Source organism: Cervus canadensis, chromosome 13 (assembly GCF_019320065.1).
Source record: "Cervus canadensis isolate Bull #8, Minnesota chromosome 13, ASM1932006v1, whole genome shotgun sequence".
Classification (NCBI taxonomy): Eukaryota; Metazoa; Chordata; class Mammalia; order Artiodactyla; family Cervidae; genus Cervus; species Cervus canadensis.
Window position 1 is genome coordinate 70,610,895 of NC_057398.1, and position 17,029 is coordinate 70,627,923.

The following is a 17,029-nucleotide window of genomic DNA, read 5'->3' on the forward strand; positions in this document are numbered from 1 at the left end:
TATATCCTCTTATATTCAAAAGGGGAGAAAATGCAATAGAGCATCCCTGAGAGATTTCAGAAATTAATGCAAAAATCAAGGATTTTAAAGATGCAGGATTAATAATTTATATATCATATCTGTTCACCTTTTGCCTGTGCAAAGTAAAACAGGCTCTGGAAGATGACTATTCTTATGTACTAAATTTGGAATTGACACTAATTCCAATCATAGTTCCTAGTTAGTATACTGCAGAAACAAATCACAATAGACCCAGACATCTGGTATGTAACTCTTAGGTTAGTGAATTAACTCAATTTATATCAGCAAAAGTAATCAGAAGCAGTATATATTCATGTAGCAAAGAACATTTTTTTTCCATTTATTTTTATTAGTTGGAGGCTAATTACTTTACAATATTGTAGTGGGTTTTGTCATTCATTGACATGAATCAGCCATGGATTTACATGTATTCCACATCCCGATCCCCCTTCCCACCTCCCTCTCCACCCGATTCCTCTGGGTCTTCCCAGTGCACCAGGCCTGAGCACTTGTCTCTTGCATCCAGCCTGGGATGGTGATCTGTTTCACCCTAAATAATATACATGTTTTGATGCTGTTCTCTCAAAACATCCCACCCTCACCTTCTCCCACAGAGTCCAAAAGTCTGTTCTGTACATCTGTGTCTCTTTTTCTGTTTTGCACATAAGGTTATCATTACCATCTTTCTAAATTGCATATATATGCGTTAGTATACTGTATTGGTCTTTATCTTTCTGGCTTACTTCACTCTGTATAATGGGCTCCAGTTTCATCCATCTCATTAGAACTGATTCAAATGAATTCTTTTTAATGGCTGAGTAATATTCCATGGTGTATATGTACCATAGCTTCCTTATCCATTCATCTGCTTATGGGCATCTAGGTTGCTGCCATGTCCTGGCTATTATAAACAGTGCTGCGATGAACATTGAGGTGCACGTGTCTCTTTCAGATCTGGTTTCCTCAGTGTGTATGCCCAGAAGTGGTATTGCTGGGTCATATGGCAGTTCTATTTCCATTTTTTTAAAGAAATCTCCACACTGTTCTCCAGAGTGGCTGTACTAGTTTGCATTCCCACCAACAGTGTAAGAGGGTTCCCTTTTCTCCACACCCTCTCCAGCATTTATTGCTTGTAGACTTTTGGATAGTAGCCATCCTGACTGGCGTGTAATGGTACCTCAATGTGGTTTTGATTTGCATTTCTCTGATAATGAGTGATGTTGATCATCTTTTCATGTGTTTGTTAGCCATCTGTATGTCTTCTTTGGAGAAATGTCTCTTTAATTCTTTGGCCTATTTTTTGATTGGTGCTGGAAGCCGGCACATGAGATCCCACCCATGACAAGGTCATGGGGAGAAAGCCTGATGGGCAAGGTGGATCAGGTTTTCAGGGATTCTGAAAAGCTGCCCCAAAGCTGCCCCCAGCACTCACCTTAAAGATGGTATCTGTTCTTCTGATGCTTGCTTTAATAGATTACTTCCTAATTTCTGTAACATAGGCAGAAGGCCTTCCCAGATTTCTTTCCAAATAAGAATCAATTTAGAACTTTAATCTATAAGTTTTTTGGGTGGTGGTATTTTATGAGATTATTTAGGGTGAAAGGAGTGTTTTAATTTAAACTCCTTTGTTGGTAGTTTGTTAGCCAAATGCATTTATGCCCTTGGTACTAATATGCATGATTGCTTATAATATTCTAATCATAAAATAGCATAAATAACCTGATTATATAAAAGCCCTAATAGACGTAGAGCATTTTTGAGGGGTGAAGGAGTTTTATTAATAAATATAAGAAAAAATTATTATAGAAGTATTTATTGAGTTGACGTTTGCTTGCTGTGTTTTGCTTACTGTGTTTTTGCATTTAATGTGCTAAGGTTGTGCTATAGAAACCACTGTTAATATAGTTAAAGATCTAGAGAAATAAGAACTTAGTCCTAGTGTGGTAACAATGAGATGGCTGTTAATTGTCAGCCAGGAGTGCTAGGCAGAAGCTGCCTCACCAAAGTCGCAGAGTCAGTGTGGGGTAAACTTCTTAGATAAACGCAACTGACAACTTCTGCAGAAGGATTAATTTTTGTGTTAACAAGGTTATACTTCTACTCTGTACTGTTCCCCTATGAGACTGCTACCAGAGAAACAGAAAATAGGTTTACATTCACCTGACTTGCATAAAATGTTAATAGGTCCCAAGACAGGAAGATAATGTACAAGACCCTCATAAACAAACAAGTACGCAGAAAACACCCTGGTTTTGTGAAGGACAAGCTGACCTAATGTTAAACTATCTTCCCCTTAGAAATGTACTAACTTAGGGTATAAAAGCTATGGTAAAATATAAAGCATTGCCAGACTCTGCCAGACCCTACAAACACCCCCATCTGGTCATTCTCTCTCTCTCTCTCTCTCTCTTTCTCTCTCTCTCCCTCGCAGACTTGGCCCTATCAAGGCGGGTCTCATGTGTCTTCTCTATCTCTCGCTGACGCCGTTCATCCTGAGGGTGCCCCCTGGATCCTACCGAGGCTGGACCCCGGCAGATTGGGTCATTTATTTTTCTGGAATTGAGCTGCAGGAGTTGCATGTATATTTTTGAGATTAATCCTTTGTCTGTTGCTTCATTTGCTATTATTTTCTCCCAATCCTAGGGCTGTCTTTTCACCTTGCTTATAGTTTCCTTTGTTGTGCAAAAGCTTTTAAGTTTATTTAGGTCCCGTTTGTTTATTTTTGCTTTTATTTCCAATATTCTGGGAGGTGGGTCATAGAGGATCCTGCTGTGATTTATGTTGGAGAGTGTTTTGCCTATGTTCTCCTCTAGGAGTTTTATATTTCTGGTCTTACATTTAGGTCTTTAATCCATTTTGAATAACGAATATAGTAAAGTTTCAGGGTATAAAATTAACACACAGAAATCCCTTGCATTCCTATACACTAACAATGAAAAAACAGAAAGAGAAATTAAGGAAACAATACCATTCACCATTGCAACAAAAAGAATAAAATACTTAGGAGTATATCTACCTAAAGAAACAAAAACCTATACATAGAAAACTATAAAACACTGATGAAAGAAATCAAAGAGGACACAAACAGATGCAGAAATATACCATGTTCATGGATTGGAAGAATCAATATTGTCAAAATGGCTATACTACCCAAAGCAATCTATAGATTCAATGCAATCCCTATCAAACTACCAACGGTATTTTTCACAGAACTAGAACAAATAATTTCACAATTTGTATGGAAATACAAAAAACCTCGAATAGCCAAAGTAATCTTGAGAAAGAAGAATGGAACTGGAGGAATCAACCTGCCTGACTTCAGACTATACAACAAAGCCACAGTCATCAAGACAGTATGGTACTGGTACAAAGACAGAAATGTAGATCAATGGAACAGAATAGAAAATCCAGAGATAAATCCACAAACCTATGGACACCTTATCTATGACAAAGGAGGCAAGAATATACAAATCAAAAAAGACAACCTCTTTAACAAGTGGTGCTGGAAAAACTGGTCAACCACTTGTAAAAAAATGAAACTAGAACACTTTCTAACACCATACACAAAAATAAACGCAAAGAACATTTTTATATATCAATTTCCCTTGTCTCTCTTACCATGCTTGTTTCATATTCTATGTAATATTACCTTTGACCAGCAAACTCATTTTATGACAATGTATAATCATACGGAATTTATAAAGATTAGTGTGTGTCTATCAACAAGAAGTAACTGGCTTGGTAGAATAATGGAATAGCATGCTAGGTGAAATAACACTGTGTCTGATGTCAGAGTTATTTCCTTAGTTCAGTTAAGTTCAGTCACTCAGTCGTGCCCAACTCTTTGCATCCCCATGGACTGCATCACGTCAGACCTTTCTGTCCATCACCAACTCCTGGAGTTTACTCAAACTCATGTCCATTGAGTCAATGATGCCTTCCAACCATCTCATCCTCTGTTGTCCCCTTCTTCTTCCACCTTCAATCTTTCCCAGCATCAGGGTCTTTTCAAATAAGTCAGTTCTTTGCATCAGGTGGCCAAAGTATTGGAGTTTCAGCTTCAGCATCCATCCTTCCAATGAATATTCAGGACTGATTGCCTTTAGGATGGATTGATTGGATCTCCTTGCAGTCCAAGGGACTCTCAAGCGTCTTCTCCAACACCACAGTTCAAAAACATCAGTTCTTAGGCACTCAGCTTTCATTATACTCCAACAATCAAATTTATACATGACTACAGGGAAAACCATAGCCTTGAATAGACAGACCTTTGTTGGCAAAGCAACGTCTCTGCTTTTTATTATGCTGTCTAGGTTGGTCATTACTTTCCTTCCAAGGAGTAAGTGTTTTTTAATTTCATGGCAGCAATCACCATCTTCAGTGATTTTGGAGCCCCCAAAAATAGTCAGCAACTGTTTCCACTGTTTCCCCATCTATTTGCGACAAAATGATGGGACCGGATGCCATGATCTTAGTTTTCTGAATGTTGAGCTTTAAGCCAACTCTTTCACTCTCCTCTTTCACTTTCATCAAGAGGCTCTTTAGTTCTTCTTCACTTTCTGCCATAAGGGTGGTGTCATCTGCATATGTGAGGTTATTGATATTTCTCCCAGCAATCTTAATTCTAGCTTGTGCTTCCTCCAGCCCAGCGTTTCTCATGATGTGCACTGCATATAAGTTAAATAAGCAGGGTGATAGTATAGAGCCTTGATATACTCCTTTTCCAATTTGGAACCAGTCTGTTGTTCCATGTCCAATTCTAACTGTTGCTTCCTGACCTGCATACAGGTTTCTCAAAAGGCATGTCAGGTGGTCTGGTATTCCCACCTCTTTCAGAATTTCCCACAGGTTATTTTGATCCACACAAAGGCTTTGGCATAGTCAATAAAGCAGAAATAGATGTTTTTCTGGAACTCTCTTGCTTTTTTGATGATCCAGGAGATGTTGGCAGTTTGATCTCTGGTTCCTCTGGCTTTTCTAAATCCAGCTTGAACATCTGGAAGTTCACGGTTCACATATTGCTGAAGCCTGGCTGGGAGAATTTTGAGCACTACTTTGCTAGTGTGTGAGATGACTGCAATTGTGTGGTAGTTTGAGCATTCTTTGGGATTGCCTTTCATTGGGATTGGAATGAAAACTGACCTTTTCCAGTCCTGTGGCCACTGCTGAGTTTTCCAAATTTGCTGACATATTGAGTGCAGCACTTTCACAGCATCGTCCTTTAGGATTTGAAATAGTTCACCTGGAATTCCATCACCTCCACTAGCTTTGTTCTTCAAGGCCCACTTGACTTCACATTCCATGATGGATTGCTCTAGATGAGTGTGAGAGATCACACCATCATGATTATCTGGGTTGTGAAGATCTTTTTTGTATAGTTCTTCTTTGTATTCTTGCCACCTCTTCTTAATATCTTCTGCTTCTGTTAGGTCCATACCATTTCTGTCCTTTATTAAGCCCATCTTTAAATGAAATGTTCCCTTGGTATCTCTAATTTTTCTTGAAGAGATCTCTAGTCTTTCCCATTCTATTGTTTTCCTCTATTTCTTTGCATTGATCACTGAGTAAGGCTTTCTTATCTCTCCTTGCTATTCTTTGGAACACTGCATTCAAATGTGCATGTCTTTCTTTTTCTCCTTTTCTTTTTGCTTCTCTTCTTTTCACAGCTATTTTTTAAGGCCTCCTCAGACAGCCATTTTGATTTCTTGAGAAGAATGTACAGGGCACTAAATAAAGAATACAAGTTCATAAGGAGATAAAGAATACTTTGTTTATAAAGAGATTGTCTTATACTTAGTACCATTTAGGGAAGTCTGGTAACTCAGGAGTAGTAGAATTGTGTGGAGATTATAATGGGGCGGGGCAGGCATACAGTTAATATTGCAAGACCTTTAGTGAGAACATCAGCCCAGGGGTTAGAGGTCATGTTCCTCCAAAGGGAAACCTGGAAGCCGTCCTCTGGAGACTGCAGTGAGTGTCAGACAGAGGCCTTCTCCATGTGCTATCCAGGCCCTCAAGGCCTCAGGGCAGGAGGGTGAGATGGGGGCCCAGGACAGTTTGAGGATTGTGTCCTACAGAGCCCCAGAGCCCTCTCATGGGCACCCACAGTCCAGGTCCAGGCCTGAAGCCTCTCCCCAATCCCTGCCTCCATGACTGTAAGCTGCAGAGGTCGATATGAGTGTGGTCCCCGGAGCCCTGGGCAGCTGGAGGATGTGACCCTGGCTATTAAGGTAAGAGTTCACCAGCTTCTGTCTCTCCATTCATGTTTCCACACTTGGTCTAGTGTTGATTGGTTGTCAACCCCCAGGAGGTGGCAGGAGGTTAGGTTGGTATGCAAGGATCTTACACATCATTAGTTCAGGCTCACCTCTGTGGTTGGGACCTCTCTCAAAGAGGGTAATTGTTGCTAACTGGGGATTGACTCGATTGGTATTTGCTGCAAGTGTGTCTCTCCAGTTTAAATGAAGAGCCTGAGGCCCGACTGGGTCCTGGGCACCAGGCGCCCTGAGAGATGAAGGCTGGGTGGGGTCTGGGACCTGTCTCTGAGGTGCTGCCAGCTGAGACCTGCCCCCTCAGCCAGGGTCGGGCACTGGTGGGAGGACCCAGACTGGGTGCTGGATGGGTGTCCTCCTGAACCCCAGCAGGATCACCTGCCCACCCAGGACCCCATCCTCCTGGCCTAGGCCTGGACCCCAGAGGTAGAGGGCAATGCCCGGGACCTGACCCGTTCTTGTCAGAACTTACAGTAGCATTTGTTTTGTGGAGGTTTACAGGAACATCCTGACCTGACCATGACCTGACCTCAAGAACAGAGACTCTGACCCCAGAATTAACCGGGCCACTCCCTCAGCTTTCCTAGAAAAGGGCTTTGCTGAAAGCTTTCTGGGAGCTCAGGGTGTTTTGTTGTTTGTTTGTTTGTTTTTTGTCTTTTTTCTTGTATGGCTCTGCAGTAAGGCTTTCTCTGCTCCTGTTTTGGTGTTGTCTGGCCTCACTGTGTGTTAGGAACACAGACTTGTGATCAGTACCAAGATGATATTCTAATCAAGAACAGAATCTCTTTTTATTCTCAGTGTGTTAGTTTCAACCCTCCTCACCCTGAAATGTTCACTATCAACTGTATTTTGGGGAGCAGGCCATTTTCTCTCATATAAATTATTTTCATAATCAGGGAGGAATGTGTGAGCATGAGATTCAATTTTTGAAATAAAATGTTTGCTCTGAACAAGCAGCTTTGTCCATGGAATCGCACTTTCTGCACAGCAGCAGTTGGACTCGTCCTGTGCAGAGTCCAGTTATCTCTAAGAGTCCTGTGATGAATTGTCACCACCTAATATGATAACACATTCTGCTTTCTGTACCAACTGCCACTTTGTGAGCTGAGAGGTTCACATACGGTGTCAAGTGAGAAGAGCTCACCGTCAATCTCGAGGGTTTGAAATGGCCAGCCTAAACTGTTGTTCTGGATTTAGGTTCCTACTGATGCTCTGAAGGCTGGTCCTTCAAATGGGCTGCTTGACTTTTACTGATGTATCTTCCTCATTTTTTTTTTCATTTCCATCACTCTGATTTATATACTGAGTTATAGCTCTATTTTATACTTTGCTTTATTCCTTAAGTTTTATTTTTAATTCATCCATCAGCTGGCTGCCTTAAATATCTTCCTAAATTTAGAAAAATGTGCAACTTCCTAGTGCCAGTTTTGTACACACCCTACTAGAGAATGGGCTTCCTTTGTAGCTCAGTCGGTAAAGAGTCTGACTGCAATGCAGGAGACCTGGGTTTGATTCCTGGGTAGGGAAGATCCCCTGGAGAAGGAAATCACAACCCACTCCAGTATTCTTTTTTTTTTTCCATTTATTTTTATTAGTTGGAGGCTAATTACTTTACAATATTGTAGTGGTTTTTGCCATACATTGACATGAATCAGTCATGGATTTACATGTATTCCCATCCCGATGCCCCCTCCTACCTCCCTCTCCACCTGATCCCTCTGGGTCTTCCCAGTGCACCAGCCCTGCGCACTTGTCTCATGCATCCAACCTGAGCTGGTGATCTGTTTCACCCTTGATAATATACATGTTTCGATGCTGTTCTCTCAAAACATCCCACCCTCACCTTCTCCCACAGAGTCCAAAAGTCTGTTCTGTACATCTGTCTCTTTTTCTGTTTGGCATATAGGGTTATCGTTACCATCTTTCTAAATTCCATATATATGCATTAGTATACTGTAATGGTCTTTATCTTTCTGGCTTACTTCACTCTGTATACTGGGCTCCAGTTTCATCCATCTCATTAGAACTGATTCAAATAAATTTTTTTATTGGCTGAGTAATATTCCATGGTGTGTATGTACCACAGCTTCCTTATCCATTCATCTGCTGATGGACATCTAGGTTGCTTTCATTTCCTGGCTATTATAAACAGTGCTGTGATGAACGTTGGGGTGCACGTTTCTCTCTCAGATCTGGTTTCCTCAGTGTGTATGCCCAGCAGTGGGATGGCTGGGTCATATGGCAGTTCTATTTCCAGTTTTTTAAGAAATCTCCACACTGTTCTCCATAGCAGCTGTACTAGTTTGCATTCCCACCGACAGTGTAAGAAGGTTCCCTTTTCTCCACACCCTCTCCAGCATCTATTGCTTGTAGACTTTTGGATAGCAGCCATCCTGACTGACATGTAATGGTACCCTGTTGTTGTTTTGATTTGCATTTCTCTGATAATAACTGATGTTGAACATCTTTCCGTGTGTTTGTTAGCCATCTGTATGTCTTCTTTGGAGAAATGTCTGTTTAGTTCTTTGGCCCATTTTTTGATTGGGTCATTTATTTTTCTGGAATTGAGCTCCAGGAGTTGCTTGTATATTTTTGAGATTAATCCTTTGTCTGTTGCTTCATTTGCTATTATTTTCTCCCAATCTGAGGGCTGTCTTCACCTTGCTTATAGTTTCTTTTGTTGTGCAAAAGCTTTTAAGTTTAATTAGGTCCCATTTGTTTATTCTTTCCTTCATTTCCAATATTCTGGGAGGTGGGTCATAGAGGATCCTGCTGTGATTTATGTCAGAGAGTGTTTTGCCTATGTTCTCCTCTAGGAGTTTTATAGTTTCTGGTCTTACATTTAAATCTTTAATCCATTTTGAGTTTATTTTTGTGTGTGGTGTTAGAAGGTGTTCTAGTTTCATTCTTTTACAAATAGTTGACCAGTTTTCCCAGCTCCACTTGTTAAAGAGGTTGTCTTTTTTCCATTGTATATCCTTGCCTCCTTTGTAAAGATAAGGTGTCCATAGGTTCATGGATTTATCTCTGGGCTTTCTATTCTGTTCCATTGATCTGTATTTCTGTCTTTGTGCCAGTACTATACTGTCTTGATGACTGTGGCTTTGTAGTAGAGTCTGAAGTCAGGCAGGTTGATTCCTCCAGTTCCATTCTTCTTTCTCAAGATTACTTTAGCTATTCGAGGTTTCTTGTATTTCCATACAAATTGTGATATTATTTGTTCCAGTTCTGTGAAAAATACCGTTGGTAGCTTGATAGGGATTGCATTGAATCTATAGATTGCTTTGGGTAGTATAGTCATTTTGACAATATTGATTCTTCCAATCCATGAACATGGTATATTTCTCCATCTATTTGTGTGCTCTTTGATTTCTTTCATCAGTGTTTTATAGTTTTCTATGTATAGGTGTTTTGTTTCTTTAGGTAGATATACTCCTAAGTATTTTATTCTTTTTGTTGCTATGGTGAGTGGTATTGTTTCCTTAATTTCTCTTTCTGTTTTCTCATTGTTAGTGTATAGGAATGCAAGGGATTTCTGTGTGTTAATTTTATATCCTGCAACTTTACTATATTCATTGATTAGCTCTAGCAATTTTCTGGTAGAGTCTTTAGGGTTTTCTATGTAGAGGATCATGTCATCTGCAAACAGCGAGAGTTTCACTTCTTCTTTTCCTATCTGGATTCCTTTCCCTTCTTTTTCTTCTCTGATTGCTGTGGCCAAAACTTCCAAAACTATGTTGAGTAGTAGTCATGAGAGTGGGCATCCTTGTCTTTTTCCTGATTTTAGAGGATGTGCTTTCAAATTTTCACCTTTGAGGGTGATGCTTGCTGTGGGTTTGTCATATATAGCTTTTATTATGGTGAGATATGTTCCTTCTATTCCTGCTTTCTGGAGAGTTTTATCATAAATGGATGTCAAAGCCTTTGTCAAAGGCTTTTTCTGCATCTATTGCCACTCCAGTATTCTTGCCTGGAAAATTCCATGGAGAGAGGAGTCTGAAAGGTTATAGTCTGTTAGGTTGCAAGACTCAGACACAACTGAGTAACTAAGCACACCAGAGAATAGTTGGAAATCACTCTAGTTTACCTACTGAGTTATAAATGTATTTTATAGTTTTGTTTGATTTCTTAATTTATGTTTTTTGATTCTTCAGTTAGTTTGCTGCCTTAAATATCTTCCCAAATTTAGAAATCTGTACAATTTCCCAGTGTCAGTTTTGTACACACCCTACCAGAGAACAGATGGAAAGACCTGAAGCAAGAGAAATGTGAGGTCTCTCACACAATAGACATTACAGGAAAAGGAAATTACAGCTCAACTCTTCTAAATGTAGCTGCCCAAATCTACAAGTACTAGCAGTGTAAATCCAGAGACTTTTAAGAAGGAAAGAATGGAGATTTACTGGTGGAATTTCCATGGGTAGATGTGGACAGGATCACTGCTCAGCTGTTGCCAAGCTTTCCCTGGTGACTCAGACAGTAAGGAATCTGCCTGAAATGAGGAGACCTGGGTTCAAACCCTGAAAGATACCCTGGATGAGGGCATGGCAACCCACCCCAGTATTCCTGCCTGAAGAGTCCCCATGGACAGGGGAGCCTGGTGGACTGCAGTCCATGGAGTCACAAAGAGTCTGACACGACTGAGCAACTAAGCACAAACTTACATGTTCACATGTCTAGGGATTTTGTTAAGATGGGGCAGTGCTGCTGGGTTAGTAGGATGAACATTTGGTCACTGAGGGAAGGACGGTCTGCCTGTTAGTCCTCAAGGAGAATCGGGGTGCTGTCTCCAGGCTGTGAGTATAGAGATGATTTTCAAATGAATATGGGGCTCTGCTGTCTTCCACTACAAGGTCTACATTATGATGAGTAGTTGATAGAGTCAGAGTTTTAGTGAGGAAAGACTTGAGCTCCTGCCCATTTTTAGCTAGTGCTTGGTCCAAGCTGCTCAAATCAGTGCTCATATCCACTGTGAGACTTTGAGCACCACAGACGTAAGTCACCACAACCCAGCACAGAGGGCCACCTCCCCAGCTAGTGCACTTTAACTGCTCATCCAGACTTGGCCAGTGGAGGGAAACTAATTATTTGTAGAGCCATCACACAGCCTTTGGTTTAGAAGGTTCTGAGCTCTGAGCCAACTTGGTGGCCAAACAGACCACTGGCCACTCAGCAAGGTGACCTGGGCTTTGAGAAGTTTGCTTGTGAGATGGTTGAACATGCAAAGAGGCTGGGGAGGATGGACAGAGTTGGGATCCTGTGGTCTTTCTGAGGGGCTTTGCTCAGAAGAAACTTGTGTTTTGGATCAGGAATTGAAATATAGAGACAAATGGTAGGAGGGGGATTGGAGCTCCTTTTAGACTCAGACATCTTCCCCAGGGCATCACTCATCCACAGAAAACTAGGGGCAGGAGAATTTGAAGGGAGAAAGCTCCTGGCTCAGGGGATCAGCAAACATCTCAGGGGTGAAGGCATCTGTGTCTTCAGGGAACTATCTACAATCCTGTCCCATAGCCATCACATCACTGTGTGCTCTTGAAAAGTCACTTGATCTCCCTAAATTTTAACACCCTCTACTGTAACATATAGGTTACAGCCCCCACTGTGTCCCTGCTTCCTCCACAGCAGGGCTGGGTGTCAGAGGACATGATAATAGATACTCTCCATGAGCTGTAAAGCTTTGTTTCTGTGAAAAAGCTGAAGAGTAAGTTTCCATCCCCACTTATTGGTGCCATCCAAATGCCCTCTCTGCTTTCAACCACCAGATGCACCTTATTCTTGACATGGTTCAAGACTGAACACTTACAGAGCACTCATGAAGCACAGTCCTTTACTTTTCTACTTATTTATTTGTCTATCTATATTTATTTATTTGTCTGTCTATATTTGTTTATTTGTCTGCATCGGGTCTTAGTTGTGGCACATGGGATCTTCATTGCATCATACAGATCCTTTGTTGCAGTGCATTGACTCTCTAGTTGTGGCATTTGGGTTTAGTAGTTGCAACTTGTGGGCTTGGTTGCCCCGAGACCTGTGGGACCTTAGTTTCCTGACCTGAACTCAAACCCCTGTCCCCTGCATTGTGAGGCAGATTCTTACCCACTGGACGCCAGGGAGGTCCCTCCTTTATTTTTCTAGTATTTTACCCATATTTACTCATTCTGGGCCTCATAATATGAAAATTAGGCCATATTAACTTTTCTCCAGCTCAGCACAGGGAACTGAGACAAAGAGGGATCCATACGTCTTTCCCAAGTACCTGCTTCTCCTGAACAGGATCTGAATCTGGTCCATCAGGCATGGTCACCATGCTCTGCTGAGCTTCTAGGTCTCAGTTAAATAGAGATGTTTGTCTGCACAGACAGTCTGTAGGTGTTTTCAGTGTACATCAAACTGCAGATCTTCCTCAGTCCACCTTGGATTCAGGAGGCCCTGCTAGGCATCTGGTGAAGAAGGGGACCAGAGGATTCAATTGTGGATCAATGATTATTAGTTCCCATGTGGTCCTCTGCCAGCAAGATGTCAACAGCTCTCTCCATTTTAATGCATTTCACAGGATGCTTTGCCCAGAAGGCAAGAAGAACCATTCCTCAGAAGTCAAGAATATCAACCACCAGCTGAGTCAAGAGGGTTCATAGTTGGCCACCAAAATGGGTGACCCAGTTGAAGGTACTGTGGAAATTTTCTGATTAAGTTCACTCAAGAATAATTATTTTAATATGTTCAGTGCCTCATATTTAAGAAAAAAATTGAAATATTAAGCAATGTTCTTCTTTTATTTCACGTTTTCAAACTGATCTGACATCAATCGGTACTGTTTTAGCTATGGAAGGAAAGATGCCTTTAAAGTTCAGTATTTGCTTTGTGTTTAAGAGTGAATATCATCTCTAGCTATGGTTTTGACATTAGCTAATTTTTTAACATTAGATGTGATATGTTTCTCCATGAAGTCGTGTTTCAAGAATGCTTTAAATAATTAGGTTTTATTTAGAACAGGATTACATTGACATAAAAAGTGTATAGGCAATATAGACAATTCCTATATACTATCACTCCAGTTTCAGCTAACATATGTTACTAACTGATAACATATGTAAGGTACGTTTATTGCGATTAGGGAGAGAATATATTTTTAGTAATTAAATCCATAGTTCACCTAAGATTCTCACTTTGTGTTGTTACATTCAATGATACTGAAATTGAGCAGGACCGTCTGTTCATTGCCCACCCACCCCCCCCCCCCACCCATTGTCCCTTTTCTCTGCCTGCCTTTTGCCTGTGGAAAACTTTAACCAGAGACAAGTTTAACCAGAGAAGACAAAAATACTGAAACAAAGGAAAACAATAAAAGGAGACTAAATAATAATAATGTAGTCATGAAGCACAGTCAAGGACCTTTAGTTCTTTCTCAAGGGCTGTAGATAATGTTCTGAGCCATATCCTGCGAGCTGTCTTACAGATACCAAAACACCAGGTGAGGAAGTTAACTACATGAAGACCAGACTATATCCAGGAATTGAGCTGTCACGATTCTGAGAACTGACCACAAGGAAATGGGAACAAGCACACCCCAGAACTGAAGATTAATTGCCTGAAACAACCAAGACGATGCTAGTCAGACTGCTGATGACCAGTTTGAGGATGACTGTGCTGTTTCTACATGTAACCTCCCCTCCCACTCTGTCCATAACGGCTCTCACCCCCTTGTCGGGGGTGGGAGTAGTGGAGTCGGCCTTTGGAAGCTGTCTGCCACCATTCCCCTCGCCCCAGTTGCCAGCATCTGAAATAAATCAAACTTTCCTTTCTACCAACCTGGCCTGCTTATTGGCTTTTGAGTGGCGAGCAGCCAGACCCCCCACACATACTTTTCAATAACAATATTTTAAATATTAAAATTGTTGTTTATCACCATTATGGTAACTTATAGAAATCGGTACATTAACGCTCATGGTGTATTCTGAGTAGTCAAGAGACAGAAATGACCCAAAGACCATTGTGTGATGAATGAATAATGAAATATATACACAGAATGGAATACTATTCAACAACAAAAATGAATTAAGGATTGAAATATGCTACAAAATAAATGGCCCAAATGATGCAAAGATATATTATGGTTAGTGAAATAAGGCAGGCACAGAATGGCAAATATTGCATGATTTCACTGCTTTAACGTACATAGAATAGGTAAACTCATGGAAACTGAAAGTAGAAATTAGAAATTACCAAAAGAGAAATAGAAATTACCAAAGCCAGGAGGCAAGAGGGAAGGTGGATTATGACTTAATGGGTACAGAGGTTATGTTGGATCTGATGACAAAGATTTAGATGTAGACGATGTTGATAAGTACACAACATCATGAAAGTAGAAAATGCTATGGAATGTTTTAATTCTTACAAATTATGAAAAGAATAAATGCAATATATTTTGATCAGAGTGCTCAATTGCTAAGTTGCGTCTGACTCACATGAGCCCATGGACAGCAGCACAGCAGGCTTCCCTGTCCTTCACTGTCTCCTGGAGTTTGCTCAAATTCATGTCCACTGAGTCAATGATGCCATCCAAACATTTCATTCTCTGTACCCCCGCTTTCCTCTGCCCTCAATCTTTCCCAGCCTCAGGGGCTTTTCCAGTGAGTCTGCTCCTCACATCAGGTGGTCAAAGTATTGGAGCTTCAGCATCAGTCCTTCCAATGATTATTCAGGGTTGACTTCCTTTGGGATTGACTGGTTTGATCTCCTTGCTGTCCAAGGGACTCTGCAGAGTCTCTTCAGCACCATTGTTCTAAGCATCTATTCTTTGGCACTCAGCCTTCTTTATGGTCCAAGTCTCACAACTGTACATGACTATTGAAACATCATGTGATTTTTAGTGCTTCTCTTTGTCATACTGACAATTTCAAGTTGATCAGGTTCCCCTTAGCTAGAAAACTAAAGGTTTTCTGTCTCATTCCTGAAATGTACATTTCCATTGCTTTCCTCCACCCACCAGGAAGGTTGTCCAATTGATCTCAACCCACACTTATTAACCACCCACACCCATACACTGCCCCCATGTGTCCACATTAGCAAGGTCTTTGCAATCAGCATCACAGGTGTCCTGACAATTCCTCTATGTCCTCCTAGAGCTCCCTGAAGACCAGCTGGAGGAGCTATCCAATTGAAAGTTGGAGGAAGAGTCTCTGCCCACCTCCTTGGTAAGTGTCAATTATTTATCTGAGGTAAAAGTGTTGCTTTATGTCTTTATTTTTCAGTTGAGTTCAGATAAAATTTCTCTATTCAAGACAACTGAGACATACAGTGTTTAATTCGGTGGATGAATGTTGAGTCTCCCAGCAGATAATTTATTCAAAAGGACATTTTTTAAAAAAATGACAACATCAATTAGAAACTGCGGTTGGGAGCACATTCCTAAGAAGAAAACTTTCCTTGAAATAAAATGTTCTAATTGCTGGTCACAATGGGCTTGAGAGGTATTTCGGGAGAAGCTCGTGCCTTTCCCACAGGCATCCTCTCTGTTTTCTCTTGGGGCTGTGGACTCAACAGCAAATCCCTTTGGTTTTCTGAGAGCAAAAAGAGAATGAAAGACTTGTGTGCACAGCACACAGATGCTCGCACCCGCACACTGCTGTCTGCTCTCTGATCTCAGGGGCATGGTAGAGCCAAGGAAAGCAATTTGCATGCAGGGACCTCCCTCTGCTGAGGAACAATCTAGCTGACGAAGGTGGGGTTCTCTTCCCGGCTCTGGTTGGAGAGGAGCCCTGATTCCAGGTGCCTACAGCGGGCGAGGGCTGGGAGCACAGAGCAAGAGACTGATCTGCCCACATAACCCAGGGAAGCTATGGGCAGATTAACAGTTGACTTTTGGCCCAGGCATTAGTGTGGGAGTCACCTCGAGACCTGCATCCTTCTGTCAACTTACAGAGAGCTGTGTAGCTTCATGTAGACAATACAGGTCTCATCCATCAGTGCACGTGTCACTGCATAAACAGATAAGAACGGGGAAGATGTGTCATCGCATTGGGCAACATTACCTTTCAAGTGATCAATTCCTGCAGCACACACTCAAGGGATAGTGGCAACAAAGAACTCAAAATAAAACTTGATTGTTAGCCTGGCGAGCATGACTCTTACTGAAATCTCCCACCTGGATTACAGACAGTCAGAGCTTACTCTGTGCTTACTATAAGTAACTGTCTCACGAAATGTACGGTCCTTGTGAGTATGGAGAGACACTGACTCTGTGGACATGCACAGCCTGTATAGAAAAGCTAATATTGATAGAAAATATGATATTATTGATAGTGGCTGTATTTAAATAGTAAGAATTCAGTATTATCAGATCTTGTATATTTGATTTTCATTAAGACAAATGATTAGTGAATAAATATAATAGCATAGTTTACCCAGGATTGTCCATCCTCTAACAGAGTTAACTTTTAATCAAGAACAAAGTCACATAGAAAGCATGGTAAGTAGAGTAGCAGCAACTGTGCATCCTGGGAGAAGAGTGATCTGGGAAAAATCAAGAGACCGTGGCAATTTAATAGAAGGTCAAAATAAGCAGGAGGACTCATGGGTCTCTTTTACTGAACAGGATCATGTGTTTTAGAGTTTTCCCTTTTTGTTTTTTTTTTTTTGATTGAACATTTCCTTTTGATTAGGTTCCTCTAAGCCAAAGCTCTGTTTTCATCTCCTTCCTCCTCTAAAGAGGATGGATGAACACAAGTTCAGCC

At 41.1% G+C, this 17,029-nt stretch overlaps 1 long non-coding RNA gene across 2 annotated transcripts in view; it reads left to right on the forward strand.

Moving 5' to 3' along the window:
- LOC122452157 overlaps nt 1-17,029 on the forward strand; it is a 96,675-nt gene that overhangs the window by 21,748 nt on the left and 57,898 nt on the right. The window contains exons 2-3 of one of the 2 annotated variants that reach the window (XR_006272608.1): nt 12,850-12,962; nt 15,420-15,490. This is a non-coding gene — a long non-coding RNA (uncharacterized LOC122452157). Of the gene's footprint in view, nt 1-12,849; nt 12,963-13,752; nt 14,087-15,419; nt 15,491-17,029 lie in introns of those variants that run through there. The other variant, XR_006272607.1, reaches the window with a different exon arrangement.